The following is a 27,881-nucleotide window of genomic DNA, read 5'->3' as shown; positions in this document are numbered from 1 at the left end:
TAGTCTTCTGAAGGCACGGTTTGGGGCACGTTTTTCACTTCTGTCAAAGCTGAAAATTTCATGAAAGGGCATGTTGAAGAATTTTAATAAATAGTGCTGTCTTGTGCAAGAGGAGGGATGAATAAATCTCTCATGTTTTGTATGATATCCAAAACTAAACACTTGTTTTCAATAATGTATAGATCTGCCAGATAAATATTAAAGAACTAGATTTTGTAGATCCTGGCAAAATCTGTGTGGATGTACGCACCCATGGGTTGGCTAAATTACATTTGAGTGGTTTGAAAAACTAACCTGAAGACTAGAATTCTTAATGATTCCTGGTCTGTGTTTGATTTTTAACTGACACTTCACAAGACCAATTTACAGCTTTCAATGGTATTATGAAGAATGCTATTAAAGGGTATTTTTGTATGTAATTCAGATGATATAATGATGTTTTACCTTCGAAAGTACAGTGGCATGCAAAAGTTTGGGCACCCCTGGTCAAGATTTCTGTTACAGTGAATAGCTTAGCAAGTAAAAGATTACCTGATTTCCAAAAGGCATAAAGTTAAAGATGACATGTTTCTTTAATATTTTAAGCAAGATTACTTCTTTATTTCCATCTTTTACAGTTTCAAAATAACAAAAAGGAAAAGGGCCTGAAGCAAAAGTTTGGGCACCCTGCACGGCAGTACTTAGTAACACTCCCTTTGGCAAGTATCACAGCTCGTAAACGCTTTTTGCAGCCAGCTAAGAGTCTTCCAATTCTTGTTTGGGGGATTTCTGGCCATTCTTCTTTGCAAAAGGTTTCTAGTTCTGTGAGATTCTTGGGCCATCTTGCATGCACTGCTCTTTTGAGGTCTATCTACAGATTTTCGATGATGTTTAGGTTGGGGGACTGTGAGGGCCATGGCAAAACCTTCAGCTTGCGCCTCTTGAGGTAGTCCATTGTTGATTTTGAGGTGTGTTTAGGTTCATTATCCTGTTGTAGAAGCCATCCTCTTTTCATCTCAGCTTTTTTTTTACAGACTGAGTGATGTTTGCTTCCAGAATTTGCTGGTATTTAATTGAATTCATTCTTCCCTCTACCAGTGAAATGTTCCCTGTGCCACTGGCTGCAACACAAGCCCAAAGCATGATTGATCCACCCCCGTGCTTAACAGTTGCAGAGGGTACTTTTCATGAAATTCTGCACCCTTTTTTCTCCATACATACCTTTTCTCATTGCAGCCAGAAAGTTCTATTTTAATTTCATCAGTCCACAGGACTTGTCTCCAAAATGCATCAGGCTTGTTCAGATGTTCCTTTGCAAACTTCTGACGCTGAACTTCAGCTGCAATGAGCAGAGGTATGTTTGGAGAAAAAAGGGTGCAGAATTTCATGAAAAGTACTCCAAACATACCTCTCCAACTGTTAAACATGGGGGTGGATCAGTCATGCTTTGGGCTTGTGTTGCAGCCAGTGGCACATTTCACTGGTAGAGGGAAGAATGAATTCAATTAAATACCAGCAAATTCTGGAAGCAAACATCACTCAGTCTGTAAAAAAAGCTAACGATGAAAAGAGGATGGCTTCTACAACAGAATAATGATCCTAAACACACCTCAAAATCCACAATGGACTACCTCAAGAGGCACAAGCTGAAGGGTTTGCCATGACCCTCACAGTCCCCCGACCTAAACATCATTGAAAATCTGTGGATAGACCTCAAAAGAGCAGTGCATGCAAGACTGCCCAAGAATCTCACAGAACTAGAAGCCTTTTGCAAGGAAGAATGGGCAAAAATCCCCCAAACAAGAATTGGAAGACTCTTAGCTGGCTACAAAAAGCATTTACAAGCTATGATACTTGCCAAAGGGGGTGTTACTAAGTACTGACTACGCAGGGTGCCCAATCTTTTGCTTCGTGCCCTTTTCCTTTTTTCTTATTTTGAAACTGTAAAAGATGGAAATAAAGAAGTAATCTTGCTTAAAATATTAAAGAAATGTGTCATCTTTAACTTTATGCCTTTTGGAAATCAGGTCATTTTTTACTCACTTAGCTACTCATAGTAACAGAAATTTTGACCAGGGGTGCCCAAACTTTTGCATGCCACTGTAAGCAATGGTGGGTTTATTATCTCATACAGATTCTCCCCGGATTATGAAAGCCTGTCTTATGGACACACTGTATATATAAACAAGTATTTGGGAGATTTGCTTGCTGAGTCAATGAGGTCTCTGCAATGGAGCTCTGTTGTAACTCAGGGACTCACTGTAATGAAAACACAAATAATATTGTGATCATTAGGGAATAGATAGGTTTCAGTAACGTAACTAGTTTGCTTGTTTACATTTGCTGAGATCCATGTTGTGGGTCATTTAGTAGAATGATAACATGAAAGGCCATAAATGCTGAAAATCTGAACCAACACACAAAGGCACTGGAGGAATTCACTGGCCAGGCAACATCTATGGAGGGAAATGGACAGTCAACATTTCTGGTCAAGACTTGTCATCTGGACTGCAGACTTACTTAGTAACCTTCATTAAAAAAAGTATCGGATCAAATGGTTCAAATGACTCAATTTAATATTAGAGAATATATACAGTATACAACCTGAAATTCTTACACTTCACAAACATCCACAAAACTAGAAACTCCATAGAATGAATGACAGAAACATCAGAACCTCGAAGTCCCCCTCCCCTCCCATTGCACAAGCAACGGGATGTTCAGAATCTGAAATAAGAACTGAAAATGGTGGAAACACTCAACAGGTTAAGTCAGCTTTCTACTGATGTTACCTGACCAGTATTTTCTGCTTTTTATTATTGTAAGCTTAGGAATCTGAAATGCCTGAAGAGAATTAGGAATTTCAAACAAGTTGAGAATAATGAGGTGGATTGTTTAAAAATAAAATTGACTGCTGGAGCAAATCATCAAGCCACATAGTACCTTTAGCACAAAATGCTTAGTTGAGGTTTTAGGTTGAGAATGACCCAAAATGTTGTCTGTCCAATTCTCTCCACAGACACTGCTTAACCCACTGAGTAAATTGTTTGTGGCTTCCCGTTCCAGCGTCTGCAGTCGCGTATGTTTCTGTGACCTGGATTGCATTGGGTATTTTTTTTGGGGGGGGGGGTGGAAAGAAGAAATAGAGAATTTGATACCTCTTATTCAATGCTCCACCACACTGTTAGTACTGGATGTTTTAAGAAAGAGTTATATTCTTTTGATTAGATGAGGTTGCTCAAACTCATCAAGCAGTTCAAGTTTAGTAGCAGAGTACATATGAAGGTGAATATATATCCAACTACAGCTAATTTCTCAGTGGAGAGATGGTCACGTACAGATTAAACTTGTAGGTGCTATCAACTTGCAGTTGACACCCTTGGACTTGAGAATGTCAGGATCAAACATCACAAGTCCCAAAGAAGGGTCTGGGCCCAAAATGTTGACTGCTTACTCTTTTCCATACATGCTGTCCGACCTGCTAAGTTTTGTGTGTGTCACAATTGCTATCCTCCTTTGTGATGAGTCCCTGGTATTTGCTTGGAGTTTGTTCACGGGCAGTGAAGTATGGATTCCAATGTTAATTTAGTAGAGTTGTGATTGTGATGATGGATACCCACAATTAGATTAGAAGATAATGATAGAGAGCTTGTGGCAACATGGAAATAGAATTTTAAACCCACAAAAGTGGCCCAATTTAATAAGGTTTTTTAGATTTATTGTTGGTACGAAATGAAAATAGTGTCTTGGCAATGATTCCTTAATGAAGATTTTACAAAGTGATCATTTTAAGCCGTTTTGCTGCTTCTGTCTCCATGGTGCTCCCGTACTTCCTTCCCTCTTCATGGCAATGTTGACGTTACACAAGTTTTACAGACTTCTGACATTTTGCGTGTATTATTAATTTACATGAACTTCCCTTGTAATTTATTTTAACTATTGAATAATAAATTGCGGTTTTAATTTTGTATATTTTTGTGACATTATACATTACAAAATGTTATAATGCTCCTCATTAGTCAATGGTTGAAGTATGCTTCATACTGCTGGTTGATGTAATATTATGCTTTTAAGATTTGCTGGATGGCATTTACAAATGCAGAAGAGCCACGATGAACCTTGAAGAAGTGTGTAAACGTACGTTACAACTTATTAAAAGCTGATTGCTTTATTATCCAATTATTGACAGGTGACTGAGAGATTGAGAAATGGGAGTGAGGTGTCAGTAATGAACCAAGTGAATTTAAGGGCAGGGTGGAAGTTGGAAGCAAAGTTGATGAAACTGACGAGCTCAACATGGGTGCATGAAGCAGCTCTAATGCAATCATCGATGTAGCACAGAATGTATTGCTAAGTGTTACCACTGAAGGCTTGGAGCATGGCTATGTGGTGCAGTCCAACAAAAAGGCAGGCAGAGCTGAGGTCCATGCGAGTGCCCATGGCTACACACCTTGGGTTTGGAGAAAGTGGGAGGAGCCAAAAGAGAAAATGTTGAGTGTAAGAACCAGTTCTGCCAGACAGAGGTGGGTGGTGGGGAGGATCAAGAAATCAAGAAATTGGATCTGTTGTCAAGAAAGAAAAGAGAGCTTTAATGCCTTCTTGATGTGGCATAGAGGTGTATAGGGACTGGCCATCCATGGTGAAAATGAGACCAGGGAATTTAAAGCTGGTGAAGAGATTGAGAGCATGTGAAGTGTGGTGCATATAGGTGGGAAGGAATGGAACCAAGGCTCATGGACCTCCAGCTTCTCCTCCCATAGTCAATAATCAGCTTTTTGGTTTTGCTGATGTCGAGTGAGAGATTGTTGTTATGTTGTGGTGTTCACTGAGCTTAGCAATTAGCTTGCAGATGTTTCATTATCAGCCAGGGTGACATCCTCAGTGCACTGATGTTGGTGTTTCTCTCTGGCAGTGCCCATGTCTATATAGGCCCCCATTCACTTGCCTCAGTCCTGATTAGCTACCCCTTAAGTTGACCTTTGAATTCTATTGGCTCTCATTTCTTTGGCTCTTAGGGGTTCATAGATGGCGTCTATTTCAATATGTTTGCTACAGAGTTATCAGAAGAGAACCACGCTTTTAAAAATTCTCATGCCTGCTTTCATGGTTGCCTGTGCCAGAACTTCCATAGTGTTCCAGTTAATGTGATCTCCTTCTTGGTCTTCATATACTGAGATCAGCGACGATGGATCATGTCTCCATACCGTCAGTTTGTGTTCCCATAAACGAGTTGCCAGCCTGACTGACATAGCTGTTGTCTCCACGGGTGATCCTGTACACCACGTTGCTTTTGTCGGTTGTCTTTACTGGTACCTTGGTTCTTGAGATAAGCTTCCTTAAAGTCACCATTGGTTTGTGCGTGATTGAAATACCATGAGGTTCGAGCAGTCAAGCTGTCATTTCTGATATATTCTTGATATAGGGCAAGTTTACACGTTGCAATGCGTGTTGAGTCAGGTCTGTGCGACCTTCTCTCCTTATTAAGCATCTCCTGATGAAATTCTGTGGGTAACCATTGTTCTGAAGCACATTGACTAAGTGCTTCTCTTCCCTGGCCTAATGTTCAGTGGTGCTGCAGTGTAGTCAGGGCATCAAAGGTTACAGAGACAATGCAGGAGAATGAGGTTGAGATAGACAACAAATGGCAGGGCTGAATGGCCTAACTCTTCCGATTAAGATGGCACCACTGAATGTGTGCAACAGCTCACTAGTAGTTAAAAAAGGCAGGAAATTCAACTGAAAACACCTTTCCTGAGATAAATTGTGTTAAGTTATTGCCGCAAACAGTAAGGGGGCGAGCGATGGTGAGGTGAGTTTGATGGATGAGCCAAGATGGTTTGTTGCAGAATCGATGCAGATGGAGTGAGCCATTCGGAGAGGAGAAGTCAGGGCATAGAAGATTTAATTCCCATTCAACTGACCCAAGTACGAGGGTGGATCGCTCTGGGCACTGAGCAGATTTGAAGAGCTTAAGAGTGGCTTCAGGCTGGGCAGCAGAACCTGGGCCTGGAGCAAGTCACTGGGTGGCGTGGTTTAGGCCCCGAGCCGCTCGCAGTAGACGGGTCCTAGTGTGAGGTAAAAATCTGCTGTTCAGACAATTTAAACGTCGCCCCAGATTGGAGACGAGCATCGATTTTTCTCGCTCTCTGCGACATTCATTCCTCTCTCCAGGGTGTTGGAGCCTTTCACTGTCCGTTGTTTGGTCAATTTAAACGATGGCCCAGATAGACTAAAAAGATGGTGCTGAGATCCAAGGCGAGAACCGATTTCGCTCATTCTCCATAATGGTCACTCCTCTCGCCTTGGTGCTGAGGCTATGAAGACCCCGACTGCTGTGCTCTGTGCCCGCTAATATAATGAACTGATAAATGAGACTTTGGGCCTACACTGGGCTACTCTGGAGTTCAGATCTGAGGACCAGATTTGGTTGGGAATGCTGTTGTTCCATTTATTTGTTTGCATGATTTATAATTTTTTTCCCCTTTCTCTTGTACATCGGGTGTTGCTTTTTTTTTCATTAATCAGGTTCGTTTGGGTTTCTTGCTTTGTGACTACCTGTCACACCACGAGGGACAGAGCAAAGTGATGAAGACGCTAAATGGCGACTCCTCTGCTTGCATCTTCGGAAACAGCTCCATTTCCATCTTTAATATCTTTATTTTTCCCTTTCAGGGTTCTTTTGAAGACCCTGACCTGAAATTACATGCTGACTATGGTTCTTTGCGGGAATGGAACCCGTTCTTGGGGTTTCGTAACTGACTGTTGTTTGGCCCGCCAAGGGCTCGGCTTGACTTTGGAGGCCTAAGACCTCAGGGCTCTGGAAACGGGTGGATTGAAGGTCGGTGTCACGACAGGAGATCCGTGTGTCGCCGGGAGAGTTGGAATATCTACAGCTGTATGCCCAGACTCCAGATCTTTGGCCCAGAACTCTAAAAGATGTAACGGACTTCTAGCATCATGAACCAGCAAGTTGTTTGTTATGGCTCCCCTCTCGCTGTGAAACGGAGACACCTCTTTCTTTCTCATTATGGAGAGAGAGAGAGAGCCTGTGGTATGTCAAATACCAAGTGAAACGTGAAGTCTTTGGGGTAACTGCAAGTCTGTGTCTTTGCTGTTGCTTTTCTCACACTTGAGTGCTCAGTGGCGGGTGCCGATGCCTTTTTTGTCAGTGGGGGAGGGGCGATTGTTGCTTGCTGCCACATACGCGCAGGAGGGGGGAGCTTGCGGGGGTACTTTGGGGTTCTAACATTTACCTGTCTTTCATTCTTTGGGGCACTCCTCTGTTTTCGTGGATGGTTGCGAAGAAAAAGCATTTCAGGATGTATATTGTATACATTTCTCTGACATTAAATGTACCTTTGAAACTTTGAAGCAAATAATTCTCAAGTTTGTACAATTTATACATTCTCTGATAATAAATGTACTTTGAATCTTCAATCTTCTGCTCCCATGTCTTAAGGTCTTTAGTAGTACAAACTTAAAAAAATCAACAACAAAAATAGCACCATTACCACTTGCCATTTCCCTTCCTGCTTCTCTGTCACCCCTGCCAGGTAATTGCACTATTTTGCTGGAACGATGAACATCCAAGCTTAAATATTACTCCTGAACAACAGGGTGAAAAGAACATTTTTATGATCTACTTCCAATCATTCCAAAAATGCTCTTTACAAGAGGTTAGGTTTCATGCATACTTTGTAATTTGCTTGCTGCTTTGTCATAAGGTATTACCATTGCCTTGGAACACCTGGCCAACTGAAATACCTATGTCAGCCTGCTGTTTATTGTTTATAGTTCAACACAACCATGTCCTCCGTAACTCCTTTGCAACTGGATCTTTCACTTCCTCACACTAGGACAGCACAGTCTGTGCAGATCAGAAATGACATCTCCTTGCTGACAATCAACACTGCGGCACCTCAAGGATGCATGCTAACCCCACTACTTTACTCCCTCTGCAGCCATGATTGTGGGGCTAGGTACAGTATGAACGGCATCTATAAATTTGCCAATGGCTCAACCATTGTTGGCAGCATTTCAGATGGTGACAAAGAGGCATACTGGAGGGGAGACAGATCAGCTGGTAGAGTGGTGTTGCAACAACCTTGTGCTCAGCATCAGTAAGACCAAGGAATTGATTATGGACTTCAGGAAGGAAAGTTGAGGGAACATAAACTAGTCCTCATCGAGGGATCAGCAGTAGAAAGTATGGACAGTTTCATATTCCTGGTGTGAACATCTCAGGAGGTCTATCCTGGGCCCAACATATTGGTGCAATTACAAAGAAGGCAGGACAGCAGCTGAGCAGAATTGTTATGTCACCAAAGACTCTTGCAAATTTCTACAGATGCACCATGAGTGCATTCTAACTGATTGCATCACTGTCTGATATGGAGGGGCTACTGCACAGGATCGAAAAAAGCTGCAGGAAGTTATAAATTCAGCCAGCTCCATCATGGGCTCTAGCCTCCACAACACTGAGGACACCCTGACAAGGGGATGCCTTCAAAAGGCAGCATCCATCACTAAAGACCCTCATTGCTACCATCAAGGAGGACGCACAGGATCCTGAAAACATGCACACAACGTTTCTTCCTCTACGCCATCAGATTTCTGAATGGACAATGAAACCATGAACGCTACCTCAGTGTATTTTTGCCCCTCTTTTCCCACCACTTATTTTATTTTTTTAAATAAACAGTATACTGAATATATATTTTATTGTAATATAGTTTTTATTATGTATTGCAACATAACGTTGCAGCAGAACAACAGATCCATGACATATACCGTGATATTAAGCCCGATTCCAATTCATAGTTTTGGTGACATCCTGCCAATTGATTATTTGCACAGCTTCCAAAACAATGAAACCAGGCCTCTGTCTGCAAAGGAGCAAATGTTCATTTCTGAATCTAACCGCAGAGTGGCTCTGTGGAGATGGGTGATGGTTCCTTCAAGAATTTTAGGGATCTGTCAGAATGGGAAAGGACCTCATACAAACTGAACAGAACAATCCCATTCATGCCTCCAACTCTTAATCTGCGACCCAAGGTCACCAAACATCCAAGACAAGATAAAGATGGAAACAAAGGATTCTAGGGCAACAGTTACTGTTGGACAGTTATTTTACTAACTCTCAAATATTACTGCCTTTAACACACAGATTTAATTGATTATTAACACCAGAAATAAGTATTTTGTTTGGTACTTATATATGCACATGATGAGATTCAGAAGTGCACAAGGTTTCTATTGGATCAATATCTGTATACAACTAGTCAATTTCTGCATAAAAATGGCATTTCTTTGCTGAAAGTTCAGAACAGTTTATTGACAGGAGCTGAACCGTTCTAGAGCACAAGTAAATAAAAGTGTGATTGAGGAACAAGTGTGAACTGTCAGAGGCCAGTCAATCAGTGACAACAGCTCGAGCAGCGTCTGAGGGAGGCAAGGGGATGCACGCCGTTTCAGGTAGAGATGCTGATTCAGGACCTGAAACCCTGACTAACTCTTTAGCTTCACAGAGGCTGCTCAATCTACTCTGCTGCTCCCACAGTCTGTTTTCTTTAACTGGATAAGGTGGGTTTGTTTTCCTCGGAGCAGAGGAGGCTGAGGGGAGACGACTGAAATATACAAAATCATGAGGGACATTAATAGGGTAAGTAATAGGAAACCTATAGCAGCAACTAGTAATTGGTTTATTTCAGTCACATGTACTGTTTGCATGCCACCTAGGCAAATCATTCCATAAATACATCAAGGCACTCATAATGGAAAAATAACAGACTGCAGAATATAGTGTTATAGTTACAGGGAAAGTACAGTGCAGGTAGGCAAATAAAGTGTAAGGGTCACAATGAGGTAAACTGTGAGATTAAGAGTTCATCTTTATCATATGAGGTGCATTCAGGAAACTTATAAGTTGTCCTTGAATCAGCAGATACATGTTCTCAAGCTTTTTTTTAATCTTCTGGCCGATGAAAAAGGAGAGAAGAGAGAATGACTGTGGTGGGATAGATCTTTGTATATGTGGCTGCTTTTCTGAGGCAGTGGGAAGTGTAGATGGAGTTGATAGACGGAGGAGGTTGGTTTGCATGTTGGACTGGGTTGCATTCACAACCTTCCACAATTCCTTTCAAATTTATGAAGAACAGTTGCCATACCAAGCTATGATGGACCTGGATAAGATACTTTCTATGGTGCATCTGCAAAAAGTTAGGAGAAGTATCTAAAACTAGAGGGCTTTGGCTAATAAAGGCCCAAGAGTGCCACGGTAGCACAGTAGTTAATGTGACGTAATTACAGCTCCAGGCGTTCCAGAGTTCACAGTTCAATTCCAGCACCATCTGTAAGGAGTCTGTACGTCTTCCCCATGGAATACATGGGTTTTCTACAGGTGCTCCAGCTTCCTCACACAGTCCAAAGACCTGCCGAGTAGGTTAATTGGTCGTTGTTAATTGTCCCGTGATTAGGTTAGGATTAATCGGGTTTACTGGGGTGGCATGGCTCAAAGGGCCGAGAGGACCCACTCTGTGCTGATTCGCTAAATAAAACAAGGAGGAACTTTTTCAGCTAGGGAGTGGTTGTAACCTGGAATGCACGCCCTGTGGGTGTGGTGGAGACAGGTACTCTAAGGAGATTTAAGAAGTATTTGTTTAGACACAGGGCCAAGATACGGAAGGCTACAGACCAAGATCTGGTAAAGGGGATTACATTAGGGAAATACTTGATAGTTGGTGTGGAGATGGTGAACCATCACCAGGTTCAAGAACATTTACTACCCCTCAACCCCTCATCAGGCTCTTGTACAAAAGGGGCTAACTACACTCATTTAAGAACTCTTCTAACTTGTTATTTCATGCTCATTACTTATTGCTATTTATTATTTTCATTTGCAGCTTGTTTACAGTTTACACATCCTGTTTACTGTCACTGTTCTATAGATTTGCTAAGTATGTCTGCAGAAAAAGAATCTCAGGGTTGTATGGGGTGACATGTATGATAATAAATTTCACTTGGAACTTTGAAGGACCGGTATGACTCTATGACTAAGAACGCTTCAATGCAATTGACTGTTCAGTCCACATGATGGTATCAGTGTCGTTTGATGCCATCAAGTGATCCCTGTCAACAAACTTATTTGTCATCTTTGACTATGTGAGCCACTTTGTCTGATCTGCTGGTTCTCTAGTTCCTCACAACCCATTAGCATTCAAGTAGCTGCCTGGTGGGCTGTAAAACGAGGCAGCACAGTTGCACAGTTAGCAGCGTCGTTGCTCCATAGCTTTAGAGTCCCGGGTTCAATCCTGACCACACGTGATGGCAATATGGTGAGCAGCTTCAAGTTCCTGGGTGTCACTATCTCAGAGAATCTGTCATGGATCCAACACAATGAGTGATGTAATCATGAAGGTATGCAAATGGCTTAGTTTGTTAAGATCTTGAGTAGATTTAGTTTGTCATCTAGACTTCCAAAGTTCTGTACACGTATAGAAAGCATTCTGACTGCTTGCATTACAACCTGGTATGGAGGTTTTAATGGAGAGGAACGTAGAGGGTGGTAGACCTCGCAAGCTCCATCGCGGCACAACCCTTCCCACTATGGAGGCCATAAGAGATGGTGCTTCTGGAAGTTTGTGAACCCTTCGCAGTACCTGGTTTTCTCCATTAATTACTCATAAAATATGGACTGATCTTCATCTAATTCACAATAACAGACAAACACAATCTGCCTAAACTAATAACACACAAACAATTGTATTTTTTCTTGTCAGTACAGAGTGCACCATTTAAACAATCACTGTCTTGGTTCAAAAAAGCAGGTGAACCTCTGGGGTAATGCCTTCTACAAAAGCTATTTAGAGTCAGGTGTTCCAGTCAACGAGATTGGATTAGAGGTGTGGTTTGTAGAGGTGCTCTGCCCTATAAAAAAGACACACAAAGTCAGGTTACTGACAAAGCCTGCACTTTTCAATAAAGATCTGTTTATGCGCAAACGTGCCTTGATCAAAACAACTTTCAGTGGACGTTAGAAGAATTGTAGAGATGCACGAAGCTGGAAAAGGCTACAAAAGCATTTCTAAAGACCTAAGTGTTCATATATCCACAGTAGGAGAAATTGTCTACATAGAAACCACAGCACAGAAACAGGCCCTTTGGCCCTTCTTGGCTGTGCCGAACCATTTTCTGCCTAGTCTCACTGACCTGCACACGGACCATATCCCTCCATACACCTCCCATCCATGTCTCTGTCCAATTTATTCTTAAATGTTAAAAAAGAACCCGCATTTACCACCTCATCTGGCAGCTCATTCCATACTCCCACCACTCTCTGTGTGAAGAAGCCCCCGCTAATGTTCCCTTTAAACTCTTCTGCCCTCACCCTTAACCCATGTCCTCTGTTTTTTTTCTCCCCTTGCCTCAGTGGAAAAAGCCTGCTTGCATTCACTCTATCTATACCCATCATAATTTTATATACCTCTATCAAATCTCCCCTCATTCTTCTACGCTCCAGGGAATAAAGTCCTAACCTATTCAACCCTTCTCCGTAACTGAGTTTCTCAAGTACCGGCAACTTCCTTGTAAACCTTCTCGGCACTCTTTCAACCTTATTTATAACCTTCCTGTAATTTGGTGACCAAAACTGAACACAATACTCCAGATTCGGCCTCACCAATGCCTTATACAACCTCATCATAACATTCCAGCTCTTATACTACAAATGGAAGAAATTTAGTACTGTTGTTACTTTCCCTAGGAGTGGGCATCCTGCAAAGATCACATCAAGTGCACAACTTGCAATGCTGGAGGAGAAAAAGAATCCAACGGTAACAGCAAAAGATCTGCAGAAATCCCGAGAACGTGCTAAAGTCTCTGTTCATGTGTCGACTATAAGAAAAACACTGAACAAGAATAGTATTCATGGAAATGCATGCCAAAAAAAAAACATTGCTGCACATCTCAAGTTTGCAAGAGACCACAACGCTTTTGCAACGCTTCTGGGACAACGTTCTGTGGACAGATGAGACAGAAGTTTAACTCTTTGGCAGAAATGCACACCGCTATGTTTGGAGGAAACTGACACCAAAACCTCATAACACCAATGAAGCATGGTGGAAGGAGCATCATGGCTTGGGGCTGCTTTGTTGTTTCATGGCCTGGACAGCTTGCATTTGTTGAGGAATATTGATGAACAGAAACATTTTTGTACGGAGGAATGGTCTAAAATTCCTCCTAGCGGTTATGCAAGTCTGATCAGCAGCTACAGGAAATGTTTGGAGGAGAAGATCTACCAATTACTAAATACAAGCAATCACATACCATTTCCAGCCTGTACTGTGAATGATTAAACAATGCATCCAATAAAGTACAATTGTTTGTGTGTTATTAGTTTGGGCAGATTGTGATTGTCTACTATTGTGACTTAGATGAAGATCAGACACATGTTATGAGTAATTAATATAGAAAACCATGTAATTGCAAAGGGTTCACAAACATTTTCTTGCAACTGTATCTCTAAGGATCCTCACAATCTGCGACATGCCCCTCCTCTCATTACTACCATTGGGGAGGAGGTACAGAAGCCTGAAGACCCATACTCCCGATTCAGAGATAACTTCTCTGCCATTAGATTGCTGAACAGTCCATGAACCCAAGAACACTACCTCGTTATGTCTTTTTTTGCACTATTTATCTATTTTGTAATTTATATTTTTATGTATTTGCACTAAATAAATTTCACATCACTAAGTCAGTAATAACAAATAATTTATTTTTTGTTATAGTTCCCAAATTTATAAATAAAAGGACATTCATCTATCATCATTCACTGCACCAAACATATCATTATATTTGCTGATGATATTGTCTTTATGCCAACATGTAGTCAATTTTTTTTAGTCAGAAACATTTCAGTAGTTAAGTGCAAAAGGTTATTACACAGGGTCTAGAAGCAGCAAAGTAGTTGATGCTTTTGCTGCTACTTATGCATGGGGGAGCTTCGTCATTCATTCTCTGTGGCTTTTTTCCTGTTTCGTGGGCATCTGCAAAGAGTAAGAATTGTATATTGTATACATTCTCTGATATTAAATTGAACTATTGAACCACTGAACTGCATGAACATCACAAAATTGAAGTTATTGCTGCTGAATCCTGAATGGCAAGTTATTGCAAGAGAAATTCAAGAAATTCAATAATGTTGATAATTTCATCTCTTCGAAATGAAGTTAGTACCCTAATGTCAATGTTAACATCATGTTGCTAAGTAAATTCCAATAGAATTGTTCCTTCAGAGACTGTGCATCAGGAAGTATTTACTCCCACCAAAAGTCAATGAAATTTGGAACTTCCTATCCTCTAAAACAGCTGAGGAAGCAGAGTAAAAATACACTAACCCTACATCGATTTTATTTTGTTCTCTCGACTTTGCCATCAGCTTATCAAGATGCTACCACTCACCTACACACAGTGGGCAATTTACAGTGGCCAATTAATCAACTAATCCGTGTATTATTGGGATGTAGGAGGAAACTTACACATCTCAGAGAGAGTATGCACACTCCACACAGACCGCACCGGACATTAAGATTGAACACCGGCTCAAAGTAAACCTATTATCAAAGTGCATATATGTCACCATATACAGCCCTGAGATTCATTTTTCTGTGGGCATACTCAGCAAATCTATAGAACAGTAACTATAACAGGATCAATGAAAGATCAACCAGAGTGCAGAAGACAACAAGCTGTGCAAATGCAAATATAAATAAATAGTAATAAATAACGAGAACATAAGATGAGATAAAGAGACCTTAAAGTGAGATCGTTGATTGTGTGTAATCAGCTCGAAAAATGGCGGTACTGTGCCAACCAGCTTCTTGTGCATGTTCTACTATTCAATGAGATGTCTTCAACTGCATCTGACCTCTTCCTTATGAAAGACCCTAGTTTCCTTAGCTGTTTAAATCTACGGAAGACACTCTCAAGTCCCACAAACCCATGAGATCCATCTGCTTTTAATACCCTGCTGAACAAACAATGTAATATAAGTTTTGAAACAAACCCTCCCAGCCTCAAGCGCGTTATTGCGATGTGAATCCCAGATTTCCGTAGCCAATTATAAGAGTAAGAGTCTACTGTTTACATACAGCACAACAACAGACCCTTCAGTCCACTATTTCCATGCTGACCGTACTGTTATCCCAGACTGGAATGGCCTGGATCTATTTATCGTATGCAGTCTCCCAGAGGAAGTAGAGTCTCCATCACTCCTCTGCCTACTCCTCAGCAAGTGAGTTCTCCTCACTGGTCTGTGGTTTACATACTGCCAAAGGCCAATTTTAAGCAAGCACTCGATACATTGAGTGCCGCAATAAGCAAACATGAATCAGCCTACCCCGATGCCATTCAAATCATATTCGGGGACTTCAATCAGGCTTGTTTGACAAAATCTCTACTCAAGTATCATTAACTAATCACCTGCAGCACCAGGGGTACCAACACACTTGACTACTGTTACACTATGATTAGGAATGCCTACCATTCCATGCCTAGACCACATTTCAGGAAATCTGATCACACAGCTGTCCTCCTCCTACCTGCATACAGGCAAAGGCTAAAGAGCAAGGCTCCAGAGAAAAGGACACCAAAGAGGAGGTGGAGGAGTGACTATGGGATTGCTTCGAGTTGGTAGACTGGACTGTATTCAAGGACTCAGAGGATCTGAACCAACAGACCACGGTTGTCAGACTTTATAAAAACAGTTATATGTGGGTGTGTCCCCACAAAATCATTCAGTCTTCCTGAACCAGAAACCTTGGATGAACCACAAGATCTGCATCTGCTGAGGGTCACATCAGTGCCATTTAAGTCTGGTGACTAAGTTAAACCCAAGAGGTCCAGGTACAATCTCGGGAAAGCCATCTGATGTGTGAAGTGCCAATTCCAGACCAAACTTCAATCACTGAGGGATGCTCGACAGCTGTGGCAGGACTTGAATGTTATCACTTTCTACAAGGTGAAACCAGGCAACAAAGACTGCAACAAGGCTTTGCTCCCAGATGAGCCCAATGTCTTTTATTCTCACTCTGACCATGAAAACATAGAGGCACTTTCGCAAACTGCCACAGCCCCTGATGACTCTGTGATTTCAGTCTCCGAGTCTGACATGAGAGCACCCTTCATGAGGGTGACCCCATGGAAAGCATTCGGCCCAGACTGGGCACCTGGCTGAGTACTAAACACCTGTGCAGATTAACTGGCTCTAGGTTCACCAGTATCTTTAACCTCCTGCTTCGACAGTCTGAGGTACCCAACTGCTTCAAGCAGACTTCAGCTATGCTGGTGCCAAAGAAGAATGCAGTAACCAGCCTCAATGACCATCATCCAGTAGCATTTACATCTACAGTGATGATATGTTTTGAGGGGTTGGTGATAAAACATATCAACTCCTTCCTGAGAAGTGACTTGAATCCACTCCAACTTGCCTATGTGTCAAAACAGGTCAGCAACAGATGCAATTTCAATAGCTCTTCATTCAACCCTGGAACATCTGGACAGTGAAGATGAATACATCAGGATGCTCTTCATTGGTTTCAGTTTAGTATTCAAAACCATCAACCCCTTAAAAACTAATCAATAAGCTTCAAGTCCTAGGCCTCAGTACCTTCTGGTGCAACTGACCCCAGTCAGTTCAGATTGGCAGCTTCTCCTCCACAATCTCCCTAGCACAGGTGTACCAGGAGGCTGTGTGCTCTTCTGCCTGCTCTACTTGATTTATCCTTATGACTGTGAGAATAAGGATAGCTCCAATGCCATATTTAAATTTGCCGATGATACCACCACTGTTGTTGGCCGAATCAGCATATAGGAGGTTGACTGAAAATCTGACTGAGTGGTGCCACAAGAACAACCTCTCACTCAATGTCAGCAAAACCACGGAGCTGATTATTAATTTCAAGAGGTGAAACCAGAGGTCTACTTGCCAGTCCTCATCGGGGAATCAGAGGTGGAGAGGATCAGCAAATTTAAACTCATCGGTGTTATCAACAGAACCTACTCCCATTTGGATAAGCAGGGCAGTACTGTGAGAATTATGTTTTTTGATATCTTAAGTGCCTTCAATACCATGCAGCCCTTGTTGCTGGGGGAAAAGCTCCATACAATGCAGGCTGGCACTTTCATTGTATCCTGGATAATGGACTAGCTGACAGGCAGACCAGATTGTGTGGCTTTGGAACTGTGCGTCAGACAAGGCTATAAGCAGCACTGGGGCTCCCTTCCTGTTTACCCTCTATACCTTGGACTTCACATACAACACTGAGTCATGTAATCTGCAGAAATTCTCTGATGACTCAGCAATAGTTGGGTGTAGAAAGGGAGGATGGGAAGATGAATATAGGGCTCATTGAGGATTTTGTCAAATGGTGCAAGCTGAGTCATCTACAGCTCAACATCAGTAAGATAAAAGAGATGGTGATGGACTTTAGGAAGACTAAGTCTGCACTGCTTCCTGTTACTATTGATGGTTGAGGACATGGATGTAGTGAGGACCAACAAGTACCTGAATGACAGATTTGAGTGGAGCACCAATACAGGCTGTGTAATAAAGCACCAGAGTCACCGCTACTTCCTGAGGAGACTAAGATTCTTTGGAGTATGCAGGCCTCTCCTTTACAGGTTCTACCAGTCTGTAGTCACCAGTACAATCTTCTATGAGGTGGTGTACTGGGGCAATAGCATCAACACAGGTGATGCCAGCAGGTTCAATTTACTGACTAGAAAGGCTAGCTCTGTTATAGGAGTCAAACTGGACACATTGGAGACTGTGGTAGAACAAGGACCCTACGGAAAATCCTGGCAATTCTGGAAAATGTTTCTCACCCTCTGCATGCCACCTTGACTGAACAGAGGAGCACTTTTAGTAATAGACTAAGACAACTGCACTGCTCCATAGAGCATGATATGAGGTCATTCTTACCCTCAGCCATTAGGCTCTATAATGAATCAACCTTTAGCTGGGGAAGTGATGACCCCTCCTGTTAGACTGCTTTGAGTAACTTATTTTTTATTCTTACTTCTGTTAATATTTGTATATCTGAGCTCTTGTAATGCTACTGTGACATTGTAATTTCCTTTGGGACCAATAAAGTATCTATCTATCTATCTATGCATTTCAGAGGATCTATCCTGGGTCCAGCGCACAAGTGCTATCATGAAGAAAGCACAGCAGTGCCTCTACTTTCTTAGAAGTTTGTGAAGATTTGGCATGTCATCTAAAACTGTCAACCTTCTATAGATGTGTGTTGGAGAGTATACTGACTAGTTACATATCAGTCTGGTATGGAAACACCAGTGCCTTTGTCCAGAAAAGTCTACAAAAAGTAGTGGATACAGCCCAGTGCATCACAGGTAAAGCCCTCCTCACCACTGAGCACATCTACAGAGTGATGACACAGGGAAGCAGCATCAGTCATCAAGGATCCCCACCATCCAGACCATGCTCTCTCCTCACTGCTGCCATCAGGAGGAAGGCACAGGAGCCTCAGGACCCTCGCCACCAGGTTCAGCAACAGTAATTACCCCTCTAAATCAAGCTCCTGAACCAGAAGGGATAACTTCACTCACCTCATCACTGAACTGTTCCCTCAATCTATTGACTCACATTCATGGGCTCTTTGTCTCATGTTTTTGATATTTATTACTTATTTATTATCATTATTTCTTTATTTTCTCTCTTTTTTTTGTATTTGCACAGTGTGTTAAATATATATTTTTTGCACACTGGTTGTTGTCCGTCCAGTTAGTCGTGGTCTTTCATTGATTCTGTTGTGTTTCTTGTATTTACTGTGATTACCCAAGGAAAATGAATCTCAGGTTGCATATGATGACATACACATACCTTGGTAATAAAATTATTTTGATCTTTGCGATTGATATTAGATTTAGCAAGTATACTTGTTTTTGTAGTAGACAGTCCATGCTCATTATTAAATTATAAATATACTGACTTTTGCCAATTCTGGTTACGTATTCACTGGGTCAGCAATATACTCAGTAAGATAACACACACTTGCTGCTGTAGTGGATATTCACTTCTTGCATGTTTGCTAATATTGCTTTCTAAACAGAACAGCTGTAAGATGAAACAATTGTAAGCAATCTTCCAACTAATATTCCTTTGGCTTCTAGTTGTAAATGGAAGTCAGTTTTCCGCTCTTAAAATGTAAATGGAAAGTAGTTATTCAGCTTGAAGTTAAAGTGAACCCAGCTTTGCAAACATGCTCTGTCAATGGAGTAGACAGCTACGCTCACTGCACCTACTTTATTACTACTGAGAGTAGAGTACAAGACAGTGGGTTGTTTAATTTGGCTTGTTTCAAAACAGACAAGCTGACTAAGTTGCTTAGTTCAAGGAAGGTTGCAGACCAGATGGATAATATCATTTAGCGTAATAAATAACTGATGTGTTTATAGGTAGGTTTATCTACTCAACGATGTTAGCTTCACAGCATTAATGGAGGTTGCTGAGAATTATATCTCCAAGTGTGAAAAGGGTACCTAAGGAAATACCTCACATATTTGAAATCATTCTAGTAGTAGAGAAAGGGTATAAATGTAGAGCAGTTCAGGCTTATTAGAAATGGGGTCAGGAACGTCAAGAAGCTATGGAAGAAACATGGGATGAACTGGAATCCATTCCTCTGGCTTCAGTTTTTGTAATGACTCATTTATCTGTATCTTCGGTATGTCTTTTTAGTTTACAGGGACTACACCTGCGTTTTGGAAATAATTCGTGCTTTGTGTTTTGTCCTTTGTGTTTTCAGAATACTTTGTGCTTTGTGTTTTAGAAATTGTAATTTGATAATGTTTTGTAAGATGGAAATCCTCTGTGAGTTTTAAAATCTGTTTTAAGAATGCTGTTTGGATTTAAACGTGTATCATTGAAAATACACGAACTGTGTTTTAATCTATTTTGTTAGCTGGAAGTATCTTTCCCTTGGCAGGGAGTGGGTTCCCCCTCTCTTCATGACAGCTAAACTCACTATGAAGGATGAACAGGGAAATGAAGCAGCTTTTGAATCTTTGGTAGTTACATATAATCTCTCTTCAGTGAGAATACCCATAACTATTTGTGTCTGACAGGCCTCAACTTCTTTGTCTGAGTTTAGGACTTCAGTCAACAAACCCAATTCTATCACAGTTGGTGCCCAACGTGGACATGTTATACAAAAAATATTTTATAAAAAAAATTATTTAGCAGTATTCCAACTCAAGAGAGCTTTCGACAAATACGGCACCCCACCTAGCACTATAAATGGTTGACATCCTGGTTTCCAGCAGTTACACAGCCAAATGTTGGTCGATATTATGAATGTATTAATAATAGAGCAGAAATATGGGAGAATACCCCGAGTGCTTCTCGAATCAAACATGATGAATATTTTATATTTTATACCTCAATTCAGACACTAGAATGAGGAAGGGATAGAACATAAAGCAGGCTGCAGATTAGGCAGATCAAACCCCGCTGTACAACCTGCTGGACTCAGACCATCACAATTTGTACTAGATCCCAACAATGTAACAATAATTTATGCACGGAGACAACAAATTGGCCCCTTTTTAGATTGAATCCAAGCACTCAGGTGGGAACCACATGGTTATATGTTAGAACCTGATGACCCCTATCTCAATCATTGGGATAACGTGCATTCCTTCTACGCATGTATTAATGTCAGAAGTACAATAAGGCATGGGAGCTAAATAGGACACTTGGCCCATTGAGTCTGCTCCAACATTCCATCAAGGTTGATTTATTATCCTTATCAACCCCATTCTCCTGCCTTCTCCCTGACCTTTGATGCCAGCTCTTGTCTAGACTCGCCCAGTATAGGACACACCCTCTCCACATCCACTCTATCTGGGCTTTTCAATATTTGATAGGTTTCAATGAGATTTCCCCTCATTCTTCTAAACTCCAGCAAGCTCAGGCCCAGAGCCATCAAACACTCTTTATATGTTAACACTTTCATTCCCAGAATAATTCTCATGAACCTCCTCTGGACCTCGCATTTGCCAGCACATCTTTTCTTAGATAAGGGGACCAAAACCACTCACAATACTCCAACTGCAGTCTGACCAATGCCCTATATAGCCTCAGCATTACATCCTTGCTCTTATATTTAAGTCCTCTCGAGCCCTCTTCCATACTCCCTTTTCACCTATGACTGCGTTCCTATACATGGTTCTAACTCCATAATCAAGTTCGCAGATGACACCACAGTGGTTGGCCTGATCAGAGGGGATGACGAGACGGCCTACAGGGATGAGGTCCAGCACCTGGCCGCATTGGTGTGCCGACAACAACCTGGCCCTTAACACCCAGAAGACCAAGGAGATCATTGTGGACTTCAGGCATGCTAGGAGTCACACTCACGTCCCCATCTACATCAACGGAGCTGTAGTAGAGCGTGGATCAAGCTTCAAATTCCTTGGTGTCCACATTTCTGAGGATCTCACCTGGCCCCTGAACTCCTCCATCCCGGTCAAAAAGGCACAACAGCGCCCTTATTTCCTGCAGAGCATCAAGAAAGCTCACTTCTGTCCCAGAATACTGACGGACTTTTACCGCTGTACCATTGAGAGCATACTCACCAACTGCATCTCAGTGTGGTATGGCAATTGTCCCGTATCGGACCGCAAAGCACTCCAGCGTGTGGTGGAAACTGCCCAGTGGATTATCGGCACCCAATTGCCCACCATTGAGAACATCTACCATAAACGCTGCCTGGGCAGGGCGAAAAGCATTATCAAGGATGCATCTCACCCTAACCATGGACTTTTTATTTTCCTCCCAGCCGGCAGGCGCTACAGAAGCCTCTGCTCCTGCACTAGCAGGCACAGGAAGAGCTTCTTCCCTGAGGCTGTGACCCTGCTGAACCTCACATCACAGTGCTAAGCAGTATTGCATCCCATATTGCACTGTCTCAGTACTTTTATATCTGTGTGCTGTAGCACCTACTTCTTATTTGCAGTTATTTTGTAAATAATGCTATTCTTTGCATTTCTGGTCAGATGCTAACTACATTTCATTGGCTTTGTATCTGTACTCGGCATAATGACAATAAAATTGAATCTAATCTAATCATTTGCCTTCCTCACCACCAATTCGACTTGCAGATTAACCCTCAGGGAATCCTGCACAAGGACTCCCAAATCCCTTTGCATCTCTGAGTTTTGAATTTTCTCCCCATTTAGAAAATAGTCTACACCTCTATTCCATCCACCAAAGTGCATGACCATACACTTTCCTACACTATATTCCTCCTGCCACTTCCTTAACCATTCTCCCAATCTTAACTCCTTCTGCAGACTTTCTGCTTCAACACTAACCACCCCTCTACCTATCTTTATATCGTCTACAAACTTGGTCTCAAAGCCATCAAGTCCATCATTCAAATCATTGACATAACAGTACAATGTGAAAAGCAACAGTTCCAATACAGACTTCTGCAGGATACCACTTGGCACCAGCAGCCATGCACATGAGGTAGCACCCACACCAGTAAACCCTAGAGAACAGATTCTTGGAAATATACACTAGAATTACTAAGAAGATTGACTACAGTCACTAAAAGAAGAATACAGGGACAGATACCTGTGTACAGGGAGCTGCTGTGGGTTCCCCAGTACAAACTCTCCAATAAGTTTTTGGACCTTTGACTATCCAGAGTTTGCAGGCAGTGTGCCCCACGCCTCCAGGTGATGCTGAAGGAATTCTGAAGTCGCTACTTCAGAATGCCAGGAGTTTACACACCTTCTGGGCTAGTCACGTTCCCCAACATATTCAGCAATTCTTATTAATGTTATTTCCCATAGCTTTGGTACCACTTCCACACGAGTGTGGAAACGCATATCAGATCTATGTGTGGATTTATAAACGAATAACTGGTGGAGAGGAACGCGAAGGACTTAGCAGCGAGTAAAATAGTCAAAAGCCAGGGCTTACTCACAGGTTGTAAGATCAGAGAACAAACGTCAGGGGCAGACTGGGACCTAGTTCATCCTCTAACGTTACCCCTTTATTAGAGTGAAAATCTCCGCACCTCACGTGGAATACCCTTAATCACCACACAATACATGACTGATTTCGGGTTGTTGAAGAGATCCTGGGCAGCCACACGGTGTTAGCAGGATTATCCCTCGTTGGCAACGAGGTGGAGACACAGGGTCCTCCCACTTTCCCTCTGAAGGGAATGTAGGGTCAGTAACAAAGTCAAACCAACCTGATTCCTCTGGTCGATCACATTCACCGAGTTCTCCTACATCAGAACCTCGGCAGGGAAGACGTAATCATCAAACCAAACAAGTTCCCTGGAGACCGCTTGCCTTAGGAAGTGCTATTTACATAGATGGCTAGACACTAGGCAGAGGTCACCGACGGTAGCTCCACCCCCTTTTCTACGCGGAAGAATGTCTTAGACCAAGATAGTCCTTCCGGGACACAGGGAACATTTAGAGACCATTGATATTATGGAGAAATTGATAAATCTGAGTACACACCACGAGGCCCGCCTCATCCTTCACCCTTTAAATATAGAGAGGAAAAGAGTCCATTCCAAACGTGCACTGCCTTGCCTGCAGCTCAGGGAAAACAAAATGTAGAGAAGGGGAAGGCGCCAAGGTTAATGTAATAAAAGCTGCACATGAGAATTTCAGCCACAACTCTAATTAAAATGCTTCATCTGACGAACAGGATACAGGCATACCTCGTCTCCTCTTTCCAAATGCCAAAATTCGTATTTTTGGCAAAATTCGAACCCGCCGTTTTGATCCAGCAACAGATAGTACAACAAAGGCTGAAAGGATTGATTCGTACAAGTATAAACCTTGCACGTGGCTTTTGGCCACGCCCACTTCTTGAAAGTGACAGGCACAGGCAGATTAACCCAAAAAAATCTCAGCTCTGTCTGTAAATTTCCTGAGCATGACAAGTACCAATCAGGGACATGCTTATTCTAATCGCTGAATTGTGACAAAAGGTTGCTCGAATAGGATATCCAAAGATACCAAAAGCCTTACAATCAACCCTAGACCTATTGGATTAGGCTAGAGCTTTCATACTCTTTCATATGCTCGGTTGTCAAAAACATTATACACAGATGTAAACTGGAAAAAAAGCGAAGCCTTTTGTTTTTACCTCAGAAGCTTATGAGGCTTTAGAGGAAATGATGAATGCAATTCAGCAAGCAATAGTAAAACCTCCCGTTCTGCAAATTTGTGTTTTCCCTAATCTGCTCCAATGAGGGAGAAGAAACATAAGTGCCCATACACTATGTCTCATATAATTTCACCCCAACAGAACAGAAATTTACTACCTTAGAACAATGTCTTACTATGGTATTCCATAGACTTATCCACTCTACGAGGAGACATACCAATTATTATTTGCGGCTTTGAAAAATGGTAGTAAATTACCAATGAATGAACGGAGAGCTACCATACCTGGGTATGGAAATGGCAAATACTTTTACAAGACAACACCCTAAAGTGACAAATATATTCCTGAGAGCTATGACTTATTAATCCTTACCTGTCACGGAAGATGCAGAATCATCCTCTCCATGACCCGAAGTAGCACAGCATCCTTTAGAGCAATACTCTTAAATACGGTACTGTGATGGATCAGCAATGAAAATCCAGAAAGATGGATCCACTTAGTTATAATCCCTGCTCTTGACTGTAAAAGGAAAACTTTTATCAGAAACTGCAATTGAACCTCATGAGTTGCAAATGCACCCTTACACGGTTCAATCTGCAGAAGCTAAAGCCCCAGAATGATGTCAGAAACAAGTGAATACAACAGAACTGGTCTTAATACGTATTGACTCTAATTATTTGGGAATAGGGTATAAAAAGATCTGGTCAGCTATTGGATGGAGAACACAGAGGTAAACTGTTTCCACATTTGTCCACATAGAAAACATTTACGAGTTATTATTGACTATTAGCACAGGTGTTACACATCCTGGGACATACTGCAGGCCTCTTACACAGCTCTGGTAATAAACTAAGCAATCAACAAGCAAATCAAGCTGTCGAGGTGGATCTTACTACAATAAGGGAGGCCAGGGTTTTGGTAGTAACATGTAAAAAGTAACCGGGATGATATTTTAAGAATTCTCCTAGATACTAATAAAACAAATTGCAAAGTATTTCCAAAGTGGTACAATTGTGAAACTGATGGTGAAGGAAAAGTTTGGATTTGCCGCCCTAGAAAGAGATAAGAAGCAAATATCTCCTGCCCGTGAACAGGATGCACTGATTCAAAAAGCCCACCAAGAATTTGGATACAATCCATGCTGACGGACAAGACAGTCATGCGAAATTAGCCATGTTATACTGGTAGGCTTACATGTTGAGTGGTTGTAAGAGACTTGTTGCAAATTATAAAGAATTTCTGGCCTGTCATAAAAGAGCAGTCACAAGACCACCTCTTACAAGACAAGCAAAACCAACAGCACCAATACAGATGTGGAAAATTGATTATATAGACCCATACACGAGGAAATCTGCAGATGCTGGAATTTCAAGCAACACACGTAAGTTGCTGGTGAACGCAGCAGGTCAGGCAACATCTCTAGGAAGAGGTACAGTCGACGTTTCGGGCCAAGCTGTCGACTGTACCTCTTCCTAGAGATGCTGCCTGACCTGCTGCGTTCACCAGCAACTTATGTGTGTTGCTTATATAGATCCATTTCCAGTATCCTAAGGCATCCCATCTTTCTCAGAAAACTAATAAGTGTACACATGTAACACACATCAAAGTAGCTGGTGAACGCAGCAGGCCAGGCAGTGTCTCTAGGAAGAGGTACAGTCGACGTTTCAGGCCGAGACCTTTCGTCAGGACTAACTAAAGGAAGAGTTAGTAAGAGATATGAAAGTGGGAGGGGGAGGGGGAGATCCAAAATGATAGGAGAAGACAGGAGGGGGAGGGATGGAGCAGAGAGCTGGACAGCTGATAGGCAAAGGGGATATGAGAGGATCATAGGACAGGAGGTCAGGGGAGAAAGACAGTGGGGGGTGAACCCAGAGGATGGGCAAGGGGTATAGTCAGAGGGACAGAGGGAGAAAAAGGAGAGTGAGAGAAAGAAAGAATGTGTGCATAAAAATAAATAACGGATGGGGTACGAGGGGGAGGTGGGGCATTAGCGGAAGTTAGAGAAGTCAATGTTCATGCCATCAGGTTGGAGGCTACCCAGACGGAATATAAGGTGTTGTTCCTCCAACCTGAGTGTGGCTTCATCTTTACAGTAGAGGAGGCCGTGGATAGACATATCATAATGGGAATGGGATGTGGAATTAAAATGTGTGGCCACTGGGAGATCCTACTTTCTCTGGCGGACAGAGCGAAGGTGTTCAGCAAAGCGGTCTCCCAGTCTGTGTCGGGTCTCGCCAATATATAGAAGGCCACATCGGGAGCACAGACACAGTATATCACCCCAGCCGACTCACAGGTGAAGTGTTGCCTTACCTGGAAGGACTGTCTGGGGCCCTGAATGGTGGTAAGGGAGGAAGTGTAAGGGCATGTGTAGCACTTGTTCCGCTTACAAGGATAAGTGCCAGGAGGGAGATCAGTGGGGAGGGATGGGGGGAGACGAATGGACAAGGGAGTCACATCGGGAGCGATCCCTGCGGAAAGCTGGGGGGGGGGTGGTGGAGAGAAAGATGTGCTCAGTGGTGGGATCCTGTTCGAGGTGGCGGAAGTTACAGAGAATAATATGTTGGACCTGGAGGCTGGTGGGGTGGTAGGTGAGGAAGACATGTGATAATTGATCTTTGGGTTATATGTAGTTAGTCTCCACAATTTCTTGTAGTGAGACCACACACGTCGCAGCACTCCAAAACTCAATTTTCCCATACGCTGGCACCCCTGCCTGCATAAATGCTGACTGAGGGTCTTCCTTCGTGGATAAAGGCCTTCAAGCCATGTGTGAACAAACAGGCATACAAGTGGAGTACAGCACTCCATTCCAGACTCAATCGAGGGGCATGGTGGGGTGAAGGAATCGAGAGAATAAAGAGGCCTGGCAAAACTGGTCTACTCTAGAGAGAAAGTAGCCACACTTGCCCCTGAAGTGCAGCTGTCCATAAAGACAGGGCCAGTTGTGTAAATCGGAGTGCATAGGAATGTTACACTTTATTTCTTAATGTTAAATGTCCACTTAAGTAGATCCCTGATTGCTGTCTCAGGCCAACCATCACCTACACCCAATACAATTCTCCTCAAGGAATTTAGAAAGTTTATGAGAATTCAAGAGAGAGCGAAAGAAGACAGTTTGGATACCACAAAAATTGGACTGTCCAGGAAAAAAATTCCATAAAAATAATTCTGATCCTAGTTCCCGTCGAGATGGAAAGCTCATCTCATTACCCAGGTTATCAACAATAAGTCTACAGGAATTGAAAGTAGGAGGGGAAATAAGACTGTCCATAAAATTGTCACCATAGATAAAATCAAATCTGTCCCAGAAGAATTTATCCCCTCTGAATGAGTGGAACCCTTATTTTAGACCGGTACATGGGTCCACCACAGAAACCCTACACCCGACAGGAAGGAACTGAGATGTATTGACAAAAAGTAAACATATGTTTAGATCTAAAAAGCAATGAAAAAATTCCCTTTCACTTGAATCAGATCTCATTGATGCACTGCCCAGGGATAATATAACTAAAATGCATTGTTGTTTTCAGGGTAAGACAGACTCAAACTCGAAAGAAGAAATGTTGCTTTTTGCTGTATTTTAGTTTTAATATTTGTACTTATAATAATATTGTTCAATGCTGCCTTACTCATAGTTGCCTTTACTATGTAAATTGTCTCATCTGGCTCAGGCACC

At 42.2% G+C, this 27,881-nt stretch overlaps 1 protein-coding gene across 8 annotated transcripts in view; it reads right to left on the bottom strand.

Annotated features, from left to right (window-relative positions):
- c5h5orf63 (chromosome 5 C5orf63 homolog) overlaps positions 1-23,889 on the bottom strand; it is a 43,396-nt gene extending 19,507 nt beyond the window's left edge. For 3 of the 8 annotated variants that reach the window (XM_063049092.1, XM_063049091.1, XM_063049096.1), the window contains exon 1: positions 23,268-23,429. The gene's annotated coding sequence lies outside the window, so the exon portion shown is untranslated. Of the gene's footprint in view, positions 1-2,922; positions 3,074-22,994; positions 23,162-23,267; positions 23,430-23,750 lie in introns of those variants that run through there. The other 5 variants (XM_063049094.1, XM_063049097.1, XM_063049093.1 and 2 more) reach the window with 4 other exon arrangements.
- Positions 23,890-27,881: the final 3,992 nt, after the last annotated feature.

This window comes from Mobula hypostoma, chromosome 5 (assembly GCF_963921235.1).
Source record: "Mobula hypostoma chromosome 5, sMobHyp1.1, whole genome shotgun sequence".
In the NCBI taxonomy this organism is placed as follows: domain Eukaryota; kingdom Metazoa; phylum Chordata; class Chondrichthyes; order Myliobatiformes; family Myliobatidae; genus Mobula; species Mobula hypostoma.
This window is presented reverse-complemented; position numbering and strand designations above follow the sequence as displayed.